The sequence below is a fragment of the Anser brachyrhynchus genome (genome assembly GCF_964034855.1).
Source record: "Anser brachyrhynchus genome assembly, chromosome: 7".
NCBI lineage: Eukaryota > Metazoa > Chordata > Aves > Anseriformes > Anatidae > Anser > Anser brachyrhynchus.
In genome coordinates, this window is record NC_137701.1 from 19,888,347 (window position 1) to 19,906,648 (window position 18,302).

The following is an 18,302-nucleotide window of genomic DNA, read 5'->3' on the forward strand; positions in this document are numbered from 1 at the left end:
TGTTTAATTGCATTAAAAATACCCTGATGATCTTGCACTGTTTGAATGGTCTTCAGGAAACTGTTAGGCTAAAGCAATTCCCCCTTGGCAATGTTTAACTAGTTCACAATGTTTGCACTGTGAATTACAGCAGGTCCTCATACCTTTTGTTAGTCCTCCATGTACCAGAGCCCTGCTTCCTACTACTGGGCTCACAGGTGCCTTGTTCTCTCTGCTTTCTCATCACTGCCTGCCGAGCTCTTCGTGAAAGTGGAGACTTCAGGACTAGCACATGAGAGAAGGAGCTGGGCTGGAAAATCCATCCCTCTTCTTTCCCAGACAAGCTTTGAGCTTCAGGTCTGGACAAGGAGGAAAGCTTGTGCCAGTTACTGCCTGTACACTCTGGCTTGGTGCCCAGCATAAATCACTTGTCAGCCAAAGGACCGAAGTCTCCTCTACCAGCAGAGAATGGTGAAACATTGTCTTGGGAATCCAGCTGGAGTAGCTTAACAAATCTTCACTTCCAGCTGCCTCTTCCATCACCTCAGTTGGCAACTTCTGCTGTCCCTCATCTGAGACCCTGTACCAGGGCACAAGCACTTACAAACACTGCTTGGAAATGATCTGTGGGTGCTTTTGACTTCTCTAGTGGGTGGTAAGAGTGACAAACTCTGGATAATATGTGCCGTAGCTGCTGGGCATGTTTGGGGGCACAAGAGAATTCTTGCAGGAGGTGCCAATATTGATGTCCCTCTCTCTTCCTCTCTCTGAGACTCCTTTTCTTCCCCTTATTTGATGGTTAATACCTCAGTAAGCAAGACCCCAGTCTTATTCCCACCCCACCATCAGGATCTTTCTCCTTCTCCCTTGCAGCTGAAGCTGTGGCATGGATCAGAAACTACTTAGTACCTTGCCAAAGCAGACTCCCAGAAATCTCCGTGCCAGCTGAGATCCTGTAGCCCTGTGGCAAGGTGGCCTTCTCAGATAAATAGAAGTAGCTTCCAAGCCCAGATGCCTCAGGAACTGTTGGCCATTGAGCAGGGCAGTGGGTGAACAGGGAAATGTCTGCTAGGAGAGGACTGACCTTGGCCACCGCCAGGACCTTCCCTGTAAGGCTGCTGTGGAGGCACAGGGCACGGCCCAAAAGCTGCCTGTGCCAGTTCCTCTAAATGGGGAGGCTGCAGCTCCTTGGCTCTGTTGGTCCATAGAAGTTGGTCCATCATGAAGATTGCTTGAATATTCCATCTCTGACTCATGGACAAGAGTCAGTGGGTAGTTTGTACTGAGATCCAGCCCCACCCTTTCTATTCAGAAGTTCCCTTTACAGTTCAGTTAAACTGACTGAATGTGTCCCAAAACACTCTGTAAGTATCTAAAAATCTGGACTGCAAATATTGGGTTAGTGTGGGGTCATACTGTTAGATTATCTCAGTATAAACTAAAACAAGATTGTAATGTTTATCCATTTTGCTTGATAAAAGTATAAAAGAAAATTTGCCATTGGGTGTGGTACAGTGTTTATGATTAAATGCTTTATTCATACTTGTATGTCAATCTATTAGTGTGCTGTTAATTCAAATGTTACTATGATGTATTTTATCGCCATTAGCACATTTATCACAGGTAGATGTGAAACTTAGACAAAGGTGTACATTCTCATTAATGATGAGCAGCCTATTCATCTTACTAGAGTGTAATTAATGTTAGTTATAATACTTAATTTTTCACTGTTTGTCATGGTGCATATTTAGCATTTCTTCTGTCCTTTATCAATCTGCTCTCCTATCATATGAGCACATCAAAAAGATATATGTAAGTCTCTGACCTGTTTTGATGCCTAATTTTTATACTGTTCCGAGAACTGGAATATTTTTATTCTTACACTGTATTCAGTACAGTTAGTTAAAAAACAGACTGTATCATGTTGTTCACTGTTCTGGGTTAGTGTTTTTTTGCATTAAAAACATAACCAAACAATCAAGTAAATTAGGGATGCAGTGAAGACACTGAGGATCGCTTGATGTAGTATTGTGCTGTGCTTGTGTGAGGTTTTAATGGTCCCAATTTTTCTCCTGGATTTTCAGTTACATTTTTCGTACTACTAAGAATGTTAGTGCTACTAAACTTGTTGTGTAAACAACACAGCTATGAAAAGAATGCAAGCATGGTGTATCTGAAAAGTATACATTATTAGCTAAAAATGTGTTAGAACAGTTTATTGTTATACATAGCTTTGTGAATAATGCTGTTAGCACTCATAGAGTCAATCTACGGTCAGTGGTGCAAGAGTGGAAGAAGTTATGGCTGATGTGTCACACAGCAGGTGGAAAACACCCTGTGAAGAGTTAGGTAAAATGGTGTGACAAATAAATCTATCTGTGCTGGAATCCTAGAAGTCCATACTTATGTATGGGCCCCAGGAATAACGCAGTTCCACCTCAATGGAACCCTGGGCACCAAAGCAGTTTTATTTCTTGCTCATCCAAAATTCCCATTAAGCTGGACTGATCCATCAGTTAATACTTGGGAAAATATATTGGGAAAATATATTGGGAAAAAATACTTGAACTGAGTCAACCAAGTGTTTCAGGTTTAGCACTCTGCAAAAGCAGAATTTTTCTCCGAAATTTTAAAGAACTCCCTGTGAGAGAAAACACACCTATTCCTATTCATTAATACATTTTCTTAATTGGCAGACTTTACATTTCTAAGCACTTTTGATAATAATCAAGGTTAGAAGAATTAGCCGTTATTTCTGTGAGTTTATCTCTTTTGTAACAACTGTTTGACACAGCCTACTCTTCATGCCAGACATAAGGCTGAGCACTTCACATCTACACCGTAATGAAACAGGTCTTAAACTTCCATTCAAGTCAACGAGGGTTCACCATTGCAGCTGAAAAACTTGGAGCTATTAGAAAAAGCTTAAAATAGTTTTTTTGTATTCCTTGGATTAATCATAATTTCCTTGTCACCCACCATGAGTGAAGTATAACACAACCAAACACAGAGATTTAGCATATTTCAGTATGAAAAGTCAATTTGTACACAATCACAAGTAGGTATAATTGTAGATTCATAGCAAGCTAAGAATATAAATACCAAGCTAGGTTTAGGCATTCTAAACAAAACAATAGTTGAAGGTGCTCCACAGTGCCTCAAGTACAATAATAACCTGTAATGTGAACAGAACTGAGTAAAGTTTTCCATGGTACCAAAGCAATACTCCACAACGAGTTTTATTTCTACGGCTGCACTAAAATCTTTTCATTAAAAAAGAAACTCCTTCCTTTGAATTCTCTGTTGCAAAAAAAAGACCAGGACATTTTCCATAATATAGCAGTACTCCTGAAACAACAGACTCTGCAATTCTCTTTCTTCTACCCGTCCCTGAGTCACTTGAACATAGGGAATTGCTTAAACAAAAATATTATAAAACTGCAAACTTGAGCTTATGTCAATTTTAATTGATAGAGAAAAAATACAAAGAAATGATGAAGTTGCCTTTGCCCTTTACAGCATTGCAAAGTTAGTTATAAAAACAAGCTGTAAAATGCACCAAAAAGGTGAGCATTTCGCTCCATTTTGATTTGGCCATTTCGCTTTCAAAAGGAATTTATAAGAACACCCAGGAACAACAAGCATTTGAACTTAAAATGATCCAGGTTTATTTTTACTCCAAAAGAAGAAGTCTCAATAGAGCTATTGATTTTCTACCATTCATCCAATATTGCACAGAAAATGGACCTGACCTTGCAATCCCTAACGGAGACAAGGAAGCAGTCATTACAGTCATGGGTTACCATTGATTTCAGTGGGATTACTTGCATAAGTAAGGGTTTTCAGGGTATGACCTATTGTCCCATTAGCAGTAAGACGAAGCGTACATGGTTGTGAGTTCCACTCAGTTCAGAAGGATGCAGTTTACCTTCCTGTTGTATCTCCTATGATTTTATTCCTGTGCGGTTATTCTACATTATTTTTGTTTTCCGACTGACAGAGCTTCATCGTGTTGTGAAGTGTCCCTGTCCTCCTTCCATCTGGAGCAGTTTTTTACTGTATCATCAAATGTCATTCTGAGCCCTGAACTAATCCCTGCTCTTATGCCTCTTTCTTCCTCTGGTTCTGTTTTCTATGACAAAAGTCACACTTTGGACTAGAAACTGCATCTCGCTATATTTTTTAATTCATTGGTACATTTTGCAGCTCTCTAGGGCCAAATGAGAATGAGACATTCTGCAGTAAACAGAGTAGTGGACAGAAAGCTAAAGCCTATAATCCAATTCTGAACCAGAGCAAGTTTCTCCCTAACCCTGGGGAGGCATCTCGTGCCCTACAGCCGCTGTAGGAATGCATCTCCAGAACCTCGCTGCTGAGATAGATTAAAAACCTCCTAATTGTCGATCTGAATATATCCACAAACATGTTATACGTTTGTTCTTATGAAAACCTTATCCTTTAGCTCAAACAGTTCTTCTCCCTCTTCTGTATTTGCTCATGAATGTGGCTGTAATAGGGAGTCATGTCTCCTCTCTGCCTTCATGTTGTCGCATTACACGTGAGGAGGGCAGAGGAAAGGTGTGCCAGAAACAGAGCGACTGCATGTTTGTGCAGCACCTTGCACAGTTGCCTTGTCATGATTCAGGGCTCCATAGGCTGACTTTTTTCCAGCAGTGAATAATAATGACCCTCCAGAGTATGATGCCTGCTTTATTCTGGACAGACGCCATTAGTTCAGTCAATTTTCATTGAGTTGCAAAGCTTTAGTACGAGAATACTCGCAATTGATTATTTTTGTCAGTGGTATTTTCAAAGAAATGAAGTAATGAAATGTACAGTATATTTCAGTTTGCAATGATCATTCTGATGTTCCATTTGCAATGGAAATGAGCATATAACATATTCATGTGTACAGATAAGGAAAATGACAAACATTAACAACCCTTGTTCTATTCATTTATAATATTCAGAAAAAAAAATATCCTTCCATTCCATAGTTTTTAGTTTTGTTTCAGCAGCACAATGCAAAACAAAAAATACGAATTAATGGATAAAATATGCTTAATTACTTTCTAAGTAAGTTTTGCTTGAAAATGACTATAATCTAAACCACAAATTCTTTGTAAATCTATCTCCTAAAAATAGATAATTCCATGCCAATTTTATCTTTATATATTGCCTTATATGTATATCAAAGATAAAATTGCCTGTGAAATCAAATAAACCTCTGTGTGTGTGTATGCACACTTACATTCTTGTGACTAAGCAGCCTTTGATGTGCAGCTCTCAGTCTGTTTAAGCAGACTGCGGTGTGTGCCTTACCAGTGTCAGTCAGTTTCTGCACAATTTAATCACCACTAAAAAGAAATGTTTTGCTCTTATGGATATAAAGCAGTATGCTGAAGGTAAATCAGTAGTGCAGCTCACCTTCCTTAAAATTTTAGACAGAACCTGATGCTGCAGCTCTTTTCTCCTCTAATCTCAATGGGATGCTAGCCTAACAATCACAATTTTAAGATGGGGAAATTTTTTTTTTTTTTTGAGCAGAAATAAATTATCCTGCCGGTATCTTTCACAAGGTAACATTATGGCACAGTGGGCCTGGTGTTCACAGCTTATGATACCTGGGTTTAAAGGATCAGAGTGAGAGAATACTCGGAGAAAGAAGAGCAGGCATTAAATCTAAGTTCTAGATGGTCCAAGCAGGTTGAAGCAGTTCAGCAGTAGACATCCCAGCAACCTCCAAAGAGGCTTATTGTCCATCTACCTTCCCTGGTGCAACACCGTCTCCTGCAAGAGGCCCGGAGGAATTATTCTCTGTGACAGTGAAGGTTCCCTTTTATTTCTCTTTTGTCGAGGTGTCTAGAGAGACTTACGGTTGCTGAACAGAAAAGGAAAATAATACCTGTTTTTCTGTTATCTGCAGCTGACGGGAGGAAAGGAGAGCTCTTTTGCTTGCTGCTGCCTTGGGCACAGAGAGGAGGATGCTGCTGGTGGGGAAGGCAAAAGCAGGCACTGCTGCTTCCCTCTCTGTGGATTCCCAGGGAGGCCTGCAGGCGAGGTCGATCTGTGCTTGGCCTCCATGTGCTGCTGACCTGATCCCAGGCACTTAAAAAGCTCACACAACAGGGAGAAAATGAGCCACCCTGCAGGAGCGGGGATTTGAGGGGAGCTTGGTTCATGATGCTCCTGGCCACACTGCCCAGGGCGCCTGCTGGCTCCTGCCCAGCTCTGCGAATGCGGCTGCTCTACCACAGTGCCACAGGGGGAAACCTCGCCTGATCGGGCACTGCCCGCTGTGACCCTGAACGCATCAATCGCATCACCCATCTTGCAGGTTCACGCTGCCACGGGGTAATTTATGTGGGCCCTCAAAGATAGATGGAGACATCACTTATTGATCACGGGGAATCGCTGCCAGTCAGGCTTTCTGTTGGCTCCCATCTCTGTGATGTGTTTTAAAAAATATCGTGTGATTCAAAATTATACCTGTAAAACCTACAAGTAGAAAATTACTGTGTGCATTTATCTTTAATAACAACTTTGTGCATATTTATAGTACTAGTTTAGTTGAATGTGTTATACTAGTTTATTTCCCAGTCTGTTTTAAATTATATTATTCATTAGTAGTCATGAAGTGGTATGACATTTTGTATGTTGCTTGTTTGTAACAAAGGTTCTTAATACCTTTTCATAATGAAAGGGGATAAATGCTCACACAGAATATGTGAAATTGTGCTTGTACGAGTACGGAGCCTTGTCTTAGGGTATTAAATTAACATTTGGTGCTGCTCTGTTTTGTATGCTTTTGTAGCAACTGTTTCAGCTAGAAATCACTATAATACACCTGTATTCTGGTTCCTCAATTCATGCAGCATTTAGATCCTGCCAATACTGTGTCTTATAAATATAAATATGCAATTTAATTTAATTTTAAGCGTGCAACACATTATTTTCCTTCTAATTAAAGTACGATATTGCAATATGGTAGCTACCTAGGGCAAACGGGACACATCACATTGCCAAACCGAAGGGAATGCAGGTGCAGGCTGAAGGCTGGCAGGAGGCAGGGGCCAGCCCTTGGAGCCCACGTTGTGGTGGCTCTGGTGTCTGTGGGCTGGCCACGGCTCCGCTGGAGCAGGGACCCAGTGCCTGCGGGTGCCCACACCCTGCTGTCTCCTCGTCCTTCCATTCCTGTGCGAGGCAGCCGGAGCGCGACCGCTGCTCGTTTTCCCGCTGCCTGGCCGTGCGCTGAAGTTGGCTGACGTGCAGCAAAACTCAGAGAGTTCTGCAAAGGAGGGGATGACTGGCGGCAGCTCAGGGGGCTCCTATCGCGTGCTCCCGGAGTCGAACAAAACAACACAAGTCGGCCTTCTGCATAATGACTCAAAAAACTGTTAATGGCCATCTTCAGTAACGTAGCAACAGCCAAACCCTTGAAAAGAGGAAGTTTTCATTGAGAAAGCATTTCATTTTAAACATTGAAATTTGGTATAGTGTAGAGGATGAAATAAGTTTTGAAAGGAAGCTGATGATTAAGAAGAAATGCAGTGGGCATTTAATAAATGGAGGAACCGCAAGATAATTAACTGGCATGCATAAAGATTCATGCTTTATACCAAAATTTTAATTTTGCACATAAATGTGCCTGATGTAGGCAGCATTTAATCACCTAGCTGACAGGAGTAACTACTTTCATTTAACCTTGACTGAAGATCATGAATTCTAACAGGTTTAATTGGATACATCATTTAACAGAATGAACAGAGCAAATTTTTCTCAATTCATAGGTTCTGATTGACATGCACCAGCAATAAGGCGTTGCACAATTAAAGCTGATCTGTATTCCTGGCCTGGGCAGCAATTGCCATAGTGATGTGACACTGTTTGATCACTGTGGCACTGAAACTATACTGAATTTCCCCTTGTTTTGAAAAGGGCAATGCTTTAAAAAAAGAGAGAGAAAGAGATTTTGGCACTTTCTTTTTTTTTTTCTTTTTTTTTTTTTTTTAACATTAATCACATTTATATGCACAAACTGTAAGGGAAGGAACTTGTCTTGTTATCAGTAACTCAGGGGAAAGAAGGAAAAATGGTATCTCCTTTTTTCCATTTAGCACATTATTTACGGAAAGTCAAAAATGTGGCTAGGCAAATGGGTTGTAGCACATTAAGGGCCTGATTGTTCTGGGTTTCCATCCGAGCAGGGAGTGGTGCTGCGCGGTGCCCAAGCCTCGCTGCGGCTTGGCCCCTGTACCCTTGCCTAAATCCACTGCACACCACAGATGCTTTGCCAGATGAGAAGGGGGGGGCTGAGGCGAGGTGCTCATATTGCAAATGAGGTAGAAAAAGATGAAAGGCAAGAAGTGGTAGCCAACGGTGAGCTGCACACCTTTCCTGGCACGCAGTGTTTCCTATGATAAAACCTTGAAATACTCGCAGAGGAGCTGGCAGCTTTGTTCCCCAGGCGCAGCTCCTGTCCAGCCACGCTCCGCTGCCTCTGGCAGCTTCCATGGGTCGTGTTTTTGCCCTGTGTGAACTGGAATTGTTCTTCCACTGTTTAACCACAACTATATGGGTTTTTATGTCTCTCTTGTCCACTTATATTTCATTTCAGATACCGCCTCTTTATTTCATTCTTTTACAAGAAAAGTTGCCAAACATTGAACCGAGGGCAGGGCAGCGTCCAGTGTGTTTCAGCCCGGCTCAGTGAAAAAAAATCATTGCTGGTTGCTGAAGGACCTGCTCAAACAGCTCCAAGCAAGTTCTGCCGCCTGCTTGAGGGCCGCAGCACCATGCTCAGCACAGCAGGTAGCTTTCCTTCTTTTTTCTCTCTCCGTCCCCTCAGGTTCGGTGCCAGGCCCTTGATCTGACTTGCAGACCTATTGCTACCCGTTTGTCAGCTGTCATTTGTGTATGGGCAACGGATGTGGGCAGCAAGTGACGAGCTCTGTGGGAGCACACAGCTGTGGGAGACTGAGATCTCGGGGAAAGCTGGGATCCTGCTTAGCCCGAGGACCTGAACTTTAAAACCAGGACCACTGGATGTATGTAAAAAGCTTTTGGCTCATTTGAGAGAACTTTTAAATTCAGTTATTTATAATACCTTTCTCTGTCTGAGGTCTTTCCAGTATGATTCATTGTATGAAGCAGAGGAATTTGCCAGTGTAATTTATCACACTAACATTTTTAATAGTTTCAGGTAAATGCCTGGGCCACATCCACATCCTCTGCAGCCACGTTGTGTGCCTCGGCACCACAGCTGCCACTTACCTCACGCATGGCAAGCTCCTGCTCGGCGTCAGCACCCACCCTGTGCAGGGCCAGGGTTCGGCCGCGCCGCCGGGTGCGTTTCTGACGCACACAGGGGCTGCCTGTGCTCACCTTGCACTGAGGCGACTAAAGGCAGGAGACGATGTGCCTGCACTGCTCCCTCTGGAGTGCCCACAGGCAGGGAGGGTGCTCAGCCCTCCCGCTGGGCCCTTCTGCAAAGGACATCTGTGGGCCCCCTTTAGAAACATTTGTTCTGTAATTTACTCTGTTCTTCCGAACCGCTCCAGTAAAATACTTGTCCATCTGCCCCATCACCCAGCTCCTTCTCGTGTCCTGTGCTACACACGAGTGCTGCCTCGCACTGTTCCTCCTCGCGCTGAGAGGAGGCCGACGCTGAGGTCAGTGGAGGGACATTGGCACCCGCGTGCTGAGCTGAGGGGCCTCTCAGGACGACGCCTGTCCCTGTCTGTTTTGTTGGCTGCTCGCCCTGCCCACGCTCCCAATGGCACATCGGCCGCACACCTCACTACGCGGGGCCTTTGCAGCACCCTTCTGGTGTTGGGTTTGTCAGCTCCCAGCCCGTTCCTCTTCCATGCTTAGAAACACTTGGGTCCTTTCTGGCGACTCTCCCGAGCTGCGTTGATCTTGCCCTGTCCTCGTGCTCAGCCATCCGTGCTGAATTACCTTCCGCTCCTCCCCCCGGGGATAGCTCACGCTTTGACCCGGTGGGACAGCACGTGCGCTTAAACGCTGCGATGGGCCGGGCACCGAGCTGCTTGCTCCCAGGCCTGAGGTGGCTGGGGATTTCAGGCTCTGTTTTCAGAAAGGCTTTCTGCGCTTGGGAGCCTGGTCTATTGAAAGTCAGCAAAGGACATTGACTTGTGCATTTTCAAGTATTCTATCTATCAATCATCTTTGACATTCCTATTCTGTTTAGTTTCCAAACAGAGATCTTTGCAATTTTTTATCACCTATAGAATGTATACAGCTGTCATAAGAAATATCCTATATTTTGGTACATTTCAAAGTCCTGTGGGAGAAGGTGGCATTCCTGTTGCACTGATATAAGATCAAGTTTGAGGATTCATTTTTAATGCTGTTGTGAACAAGTGGGGAACATTAAAGACCAGCTACATTTCCCCGAGCTTTTCCCAAATCCGCCTTTCAAGTGTGACCTAGACAAAGGCTCAAAGAGCAGTAGATGTTTACACCTTTCTTGCACTGTATAATTTAACTTTCAGAAATATAAAATGGGACAGCAGAAATATTTTTACGTGTTCTCACAATGTCCAAGTTGTTTCTTACTGTTTTTATTTGAAGGAACTAGACACAATCCTGGCTGCCTTAACCACTTCCTTTGAGAGGAGAGAGCTACAGCTGAGAAAAGCCGCTGCCAGGAAGAAGTGAATAGAACTAACAAGGCTATTGAGCTGGCCAACAGATTAGTGAAAGGTCTGAGGTGAGGTCCTACAGGGCAGGCTAATGAAGCAGTCCACAGAAAGCACTTCTTTGTTATACACTACTGATCTGGCAATAACAGAGGCACTTAGCAAAGAACCTGATGAGCTGAAAAAATTATGTCATTATCATTCATTTTTTTCATAATAGAAACATGTTTTTGACCTTTGCATTTTCTTACATTTTGCCTCATTGTGGTATATATTAACTGTAAGATTACCTGGTAACTAACCTATCCAGGAACATTAAGAGAAGAGAAATAGTCAATCGTAGATATTGACAATGAAGACAATTTATTAAAATGCAATGACTATATTTGCAACAATTAAACGATGCTAATGATACTGCCCTGGGTTGGGATACATAGAATATAATACAATTTGCACTACTTAGTTAAGCAATATGATAATTCTCTAATTATCTCTCTGAGATTTGCAATGGGTATTTCAGGAGAGAATAAATAATGGCAAAGCCATGAATTATCAAAAATCCATATTGTCTGTTGATCCAAGCTGGCTCAAGGGAATCCATACTCACTGATGGATTTTTCATTTATCATTCATCTACTGATGAGGCTGCTTTTTACACACACACATGCACACATACTTTTTTTTTTTTTAATACTTTATTTTGTTGTAACATTCATTTAGGAAATCTCTTGTGGTGCCTCTCTGCCATTATGAGTGTTGTGCTTTGCTACCCAGTACATTCAAACTGAGTTTGATAACCAAACACGTAGTAACCAGCAAAAATAGAAGATCCATTTGTTATTAAGCAAAATTATATGGCTGAGCCTGGCTAGTAGAACTTAAAATATAAAACAGTGCTTAGAGTTATTTCCTGAATCAATAGCAAGGATTTATTGACTAAAGGGGAGGGAGGGCACTGCAGAAGGCCCATTGTTTCTGTTTAAAGAAGCAAGATGAATGCATTTAAAATGTTAACATCCTGGCTGAAAGTGTAATGTATTTCAGTGATTAATAATGCCTGTAAAATTAAACCATGTACCTAATACAGAATAATAAAATAAATAACATAGCAGACCTCTTTAAAGTGTGACAATAAATGATTGTTCTGAGGCGTCTGATAATAATATTTTCTTCCACCTAACATATCATATTGTTTGGTTCTACCATGTCCCTCCTGCTGTGGCTGACAAGTGCTGGAATAGCATACATATAGAGATGAAAGGAAAAGTGTCTGTACGTTGGGGGGGAGGCATAATGAAAAATAATCTAAAGGAGGAAACAGAGATGAAAGAAGGAAAGTTGAGCCATTCGCTAGATGAAGACAGTAAAATGAATTTTAATGGAAAGCCCTTCAGCTGGCACCTCCCAGAGCAGCAGCTCCATGAAGAAGGTGGCCAGCTCGACAGATTGGTGACGGGAGATTGAATTCATTCCTGTTGTTAGCTGTACCAGACTCGGTCAAAGGCAGTAACAACCATATGACAGCTATTTGGTGACTTGTAGGAAAAAATCAGTTTTACTCCAGTCAGTGCTAAACAATGGGTTGCTCTTTACCATTAGCAATTAGTTAGTACTGACTGCTGCACTGTCAGTAGTGGTGGTTTCTTTGACATATTTTTGAGAAGACTTTCTCTTATTTCCCTAGTTGTATGGTTCTCATTGCTATGAGGAAAATTGCTCAAGATGTAGGAAAATAAAATTGCTCACAGCATTTCTTTTAGTAAGTAAATACGTAAAAAAAGTCTTTATAAATATACCCTTACCATGACAATATTAACAAATACATAAATGTATGTGCTTTCCTCTGATTCTTAGGGAAAGTGTTGCCCAAGCAGCAGGGGAGCTGACTGATAGTCTCTAGCCAAGAAAAACCTTGCACCAAGTGTCATGTCAAATCTCTTACCAATTTTATGGCATAAAAGATTCTGCCCAAAAGTAGAAACTATTTTTTTGCCTGCCTTCCCTCCGAGCCCTGGCACGCAAGGACTATTTTGGGGTGGCTGCCTGAGTAGTTGTTACTCTGTACCAAGGAATTCTTTGCTTCTGACAGGTGCCAATTACGCTGTGGACATCTGCCCTGGAGGCATTGAATCAAGCTGACAACTCATTTTATATCAATCAAACAACAACCATTTTCAATAATTTCCCATCCAGCTGGGACTGAATTTGCACAAGTGATCTATGTATTAGAGACATTACCAATCCACAGAGACATTCAGAACCATGATTATGTTCTGTTTTCCCACAGAAACTCTTGCATCTGCACAAGAAAGCAACAACTTTTCCTACTATGCAAGAGGATGCTGACAACTCAATTTTGGTCACTTACTGCCAAATTCAACTTGCAACAGGCAACTCTTGTCAGAATAGAAGATATTTTTTATGTCTGGGCTTGCCATGCATAAATTCTGAAGTGCTGATTAGTCTTTAGCCACAGTGGTGGACAGTTTTTTTATTAACAGTAAGTGAATGCTTCTTTAATATTGTTTTCTGGGCAGAAAATATGAGACAGACTTCTCACCAGAGCAGTATGAGGAGCAAGAGAAAAAGCAGTGCAGAAAGGCGTTCCAGATCGTACTTTAGTTCTTGTGAAAGTTCACTTTCAAAGTGGTATTGGCATGAGCCGAAATCTGGGGGTGCTTCACTTGAAAAGCAGGAAGGTAAGCGAGGGCTTGCACGTAATGCCTTCTTCACAGCTCTGTATTTTTTAACATACACAGTTAATCAGAAAAAATCTAGCAGCTGTTCCACTCCCTTTTTGACCTGTTAAACCACCGTGTTGCTTATATGAACTTCCTTCAAATACTTTATTTAACAGAACAGTGTATTTGGAGGCAAAGAATTGGTACAGTGTTCTTCTGGAAAGGCCCAAAATGTGCCCCTTGCTATTGTTTGAAGTACATTTGCTAGCTGACTGGAGCTAGGGGTGACAACTAACCCACAGACCTCAGGAATACGGTTAGCAAGCCAGAACAGTAGGCAGGCTCACCTTCTTCTTGTATTCTGTTGAGTGCTATGCCCTGCTGTTTGCATAAGGGGACCGGCTTTTATTATTCTATTCTCTCCCCACTACTGTGCACCAGGGCAGCACAAAGCAAGATTTAGTGCTTGGATATAGTATTTGCTTGCTAGCAATTGTTATAGCTAAGGCTGCACTGAGCCTTCCATCTTAACCTGCTGTTCGCCCATGCTCATAATATTCTTTAAAAAAATTCCCTTTCATCTGAAATTTCTCATGCTTGTTATCAGCTGAAATATGATTTTTTTATTTTTTTATTTTTTGTAAGCCTGAATAAAATTCATTCATTCATATTTGAATTATGCAAGGAAGGGGGTGTGGGGAGAAAGGTCTCTTTTTTTGCACATTCATAATTCACAAAAAAGCTGCATATTACAAGCTGAAACTTTCCAGGTGGCTAGTTTTGACTGAAGGATAGTCTTCATGCTAATTACAAAGAGAGAATGACTGGAAGAGAAATGAAAGAGAAAAATTAAAAATGACACGTATTGTGATTAACTCATTTGTTTTGTAGGTGTGTCGTACAAAAGTTTCATTGTGAGCCACTTAGAGCATGTTTAAAGTAACAATTTCATTTAAGTTGCTATGAACTACTATAATTACATAATATCAATGTTTTGTACTGCAATTTTACTAAGAATCTCCCCACAGAAGCTGCATAAGCTTTTACTTATGCAAATGTGAAGCTCACAGTGAAATCAGTGCAGAATCTTATGAATCATTAACTTTGACCAGAAAGCTAGTCTAGGGAAGTGGGGAATTGGCATGTAGTAGCATTTACTGCCTCCATGCCCTGGGTCTCTGAATGCTGGGCTGCTACATAAAGTAACTCGAAGCTTTCAGAGTTTGGATTCCAAGCAGGAATCCTCGTCTGTTTTTCCTTGACTTCTGAGCAAAGTGAGAAAAATAATGTTTTCCACTGATGCTGCTTATTACTACAAAAACGAGTGAATACTGAGACATACCAGCTACTGTCACTAGGAATTTAAAACTCACCCTTTGTTATTTCAGGTCCCCATTCCAGTGACAGAAGTTCCCGAACCATCACTGTGCAATGGATGATACAACAACAGTTGCTAAATAGAACAGTGAAGGCAGTGCCTGGCAATACCAAGACCACACAAAAAGCCATTGGTCTTACATACAGTCATCACTGGCATATATTGGTCAAGCCACAGCTCCAGGGGATCAAACAGATTAAAGTCAAACCTGGTTCAGATTTGAAAGTTATCTGTTATTTCAGTCAAAATGGGAAAGAGCCAGTTGGCAGCTACAGGTAGTAGTGAGAGTAAAAACATCTGCTAAGCTATTGAGAAAACACGGCAACTATTTTTCCGGAGCTCCTGATGTCACACAGTTTTCCTAATGCCCCAGAAACTGTTACAGCTCTACTAAAACCTTTTCCTACCAGAAGCTCACTGAAGGATAATGCATGGATACATGACACTGGCATTGTACCACTTGTCTTTCTCCAGCCCTATACTGATACGATTTTTATAGGTGCATGTTATACAGCAGGTATTTCTTGCTAGAGGCCTTGCTTTGGTAGACAACTTGAAAGAAATCATTGGTCTTGTACTTTACCCAGCACTTGCAAATTACGTGTTCTCAGTATTTTTTATAGTCTTTGCTGTTTACCCCAGCAGCTCTTTGATTATGCTCTGCCAGTATTCAAACTATCTTCCTCTGAAAGCTCTCCTACGCCTGTATGATAGTTGTCTTAACTCCTGAAGACTGCAGTGCCCCAGATATGTTGAATCCAGCTGGATTTTCTCTTCGCTGACCTTTTCTTATCTTATTTACACCCTTGCATGCACTATAGTTCAATGATTGCAATTTGAGCACTCCTTTCTCTCTAGCTGAATAGTCCTCCCCAACACACCACCACCCTGATGTGTAATCACCCAAGAGACATAATCATTCACTCAGAATAAAAATAATTCTCCTACCGTTTGCTCCTTGCCTCCTTTCTGCCCTTTTCTCTGATTTATTACACTATATTCTTTATGGAAACATTTTGACATCCATCCCCTCTGTTCAAGTCTTGTACCCACCCTTTGAGGGAGTGCTTTGAACAGAGAAAGGCCAGGATGAGTGGGTATCTCATATACTCACTCACCCTTTCATTCCCGTGTCATTTCCCCCACCTCCTCATTATATCCCTGAGCCCTTCCCCTCCTTCCAGTTCAGCCGTACCTACTGCCCCTCCTACAGCGACCAGCGTCCTCCCTTCCCTCCCTGCCCCTCTAGGAAATGACAGAAAATATTTCCCACAGCCTGTGCTGCCTGGGACTGCGTCTGAGTACACGTGGGTCCTGAGTGCCAGCCGGGGACGATACCGGACCTGTCTGAGCTCTCCACACCCTGTAAGCCCAAGAAGGCTGTCACAGGACAGCACCGACCTGCAGCGTAGGCTGGAAAGGAGTTGCTGTTAATGCAGCGGAGCTGAAGGAATTCAGCTCCCACCTCTGTCACTGCTTAGTTAGACTGCAAGAAATATTTAGTGAGCGAGAGCACTGAAATGATTGCTCTTTAAACATAGTCGAAATTACTGTGAAATTCCTTAATTAAAAAGTTCAAGCTGAGAGGCAAAATGCTTTCCAATTCAGGCATTGCAGGGCCTCTCACTACTGTACTTTCCTCCTGGTCTTCATCACCACTGTCATTTTCTCATGTTACTTGGTATGTCGCCTGTTGGTTTGCTTGTTACAAGGAGTGTCTGCCCCGACTGCCACCCCTACCCTGCACTGACAAGCAGAAAGCTCTTTATGCCGAGCATTGATCTAGTGGCATGCCCCAGCCCAGAGTGGAAGAGCATCTTTAATTTCTCACTCCCCCGGGGGCATTTGATTCAAGAAGGATTTTCATAGTGTGCTGAGACTCAGAAAGTGGCTGCTATTCACTAAGTGCTGGTTGCAGTTCTGAATCTGAATGCGTGCTGAGGCTCCACTCTGCCTGTGGCAATAAGCTGTGCCCTGGACAATAAATTCTGCACATTTTTACCAGTGGGCTGAGCTGAAGGCAGGGGGTGCACTCGCATGGACTGCCAGGCTCTTGGTCCTGCACTTGGGGCTGTATGTCACCACATCGTTTGCTGATTCTCCACAGAAAGTGTCCGAATCTGTTCTCTAAGTGGCACTTTTAGACCTAAAGAATTTCAATCAGTTTTATTGTTACTCAGGAAGCACTAGGTCAGTTCAGAAACATTCAGACCGAGGATGTTCCATGGGCACCTGTGCTGCTCACAACCGTCACAGGCTGCAGGCACAACGGGGGTGCGAGCCACAGAGCCCAGGCCTCGCCCAGGCCTTGCCTTCTGTCCCCAGCAGGCCAGGCCTGGCACACCACTGCGCACTTACGTGCCTCACGCTACTCAGAGGAACACGCAACCCAGCCTCATTTGTGCTATTACAAATCCAGAGAAGCTTTTCTACAACCCAGGCGATCACTCTGGGTTCACAGCACAACTAGAATGTAAATATATCTGTATCCCCAGAGGCCATTTGTCAGCGGACATGATAACACTTGTAAGCAAATCTTTCCATTTTGAATATTTTTAATCTGGTTGTTAACACTGGATAGATACAGCTGACCTGTGGAAACAAGCACATTAATACACCCATGACGGGTATCCAAGACTTGTGCAGAACATCCCCAGGCTCAAGAGGACACCAAAACACCAGTTCACGTTCAGCTTTTGAGCTCACGAATGACCTTTACAATTACAGCCAATTTCAGCACAATCCCACACCTGAAGTTATCAAATTTTAAGGTACTGAAGCAGTGCAAAACAAGTTCCTTCTCCAGGCTCTAGGCCCTCTGCAGGCCAGGTGAGATGGGCACACCTGCTGCTGCCATAGGGCATTGCCTTCAGAGAAGCAGGTGGGGGCTGCCAGCTGCTGGGTATTGTTAAACAAATCAAACGGCCCAGTAAAGGCAGGTGCCATTTCCAAGGTACCTATCATGCTACCATTATGGATGTTCGATGTGTACTTATTAGGGTTGAGTAGGCAGTAGTTATTTAGCTTTTCTATTTTAAACCTTCCTGTGATGTACAGAACAGTTCACAATTTTCTCTTTTTTTTTTCTCTCCTAGTAATCGAAGATCCAATTACTAAAATCTACGCTTACCATGAAGTTTTAGGAAAACAGAATATTTGAAAAAGAGATATATATTTCCTTTATTGATGTGGTTTGATTTACGGATTTGTAAACTCACCGCTTCAGCCTGAACTTGTAAAGCAGCGACATCAGAATTAAGTTGACGGTGCTTGAGGATGAATTACTGATACTCTTTTTGGCTGCTGACAGTAATTTCCTTCGGGATAGTCTTCTGGCTGAAAAGCTATAAACAACAAGACTCACAGCAGCAGAAATAGAAATGAAGATAGACAAAGGATTAAATCAGCTACAATAATAATTTTAATGCTGAATTTGGCTCCTTCTGGTCTAAAACAAATACATTTATTTTTTAAAATTGTGTTTATTTTATAACCTGTATTTTTCAAATAGCTTGTCCATGGGAAGAATGCATGTGTCTACTCACCAAGAACCATAGCTTTTCCACCACAAGAAAAAATAAATGAGACTTTTTAAAAATCACC

At 42.3% G+C, this 18,302-nt stretch overlaps 1 protein-coding gene across 7 annotated transcripts in view; it reads right to left on the reverse strand.

Moving 5' to 3' along the window:
• Positions 1-12,293: 12,293 nt before the first annotated feature.
• Positions 12,294-18,302, reverse strand: part of LOC308198477 (uncharacterized protein) — a 40,055-nt gene continuing 34,046 nt past the window's right edge. For all 7 annotated transcript variants that reach the window (XR_013953938.1, XR_013953939.1, XR_013953940.1 and 4 more), the window contains 2 exons: positions 17,918-18,043; positions 12,294-14,745 (listed from right to left, as the gene is read on the reverse strand). The gene's annotated coding sequence lies outside the window, so the exon portion shown is untranslated. The remainder of the gene's footprint in view (positions 14,746-17,917; positions 18,044-18,302) is intronic.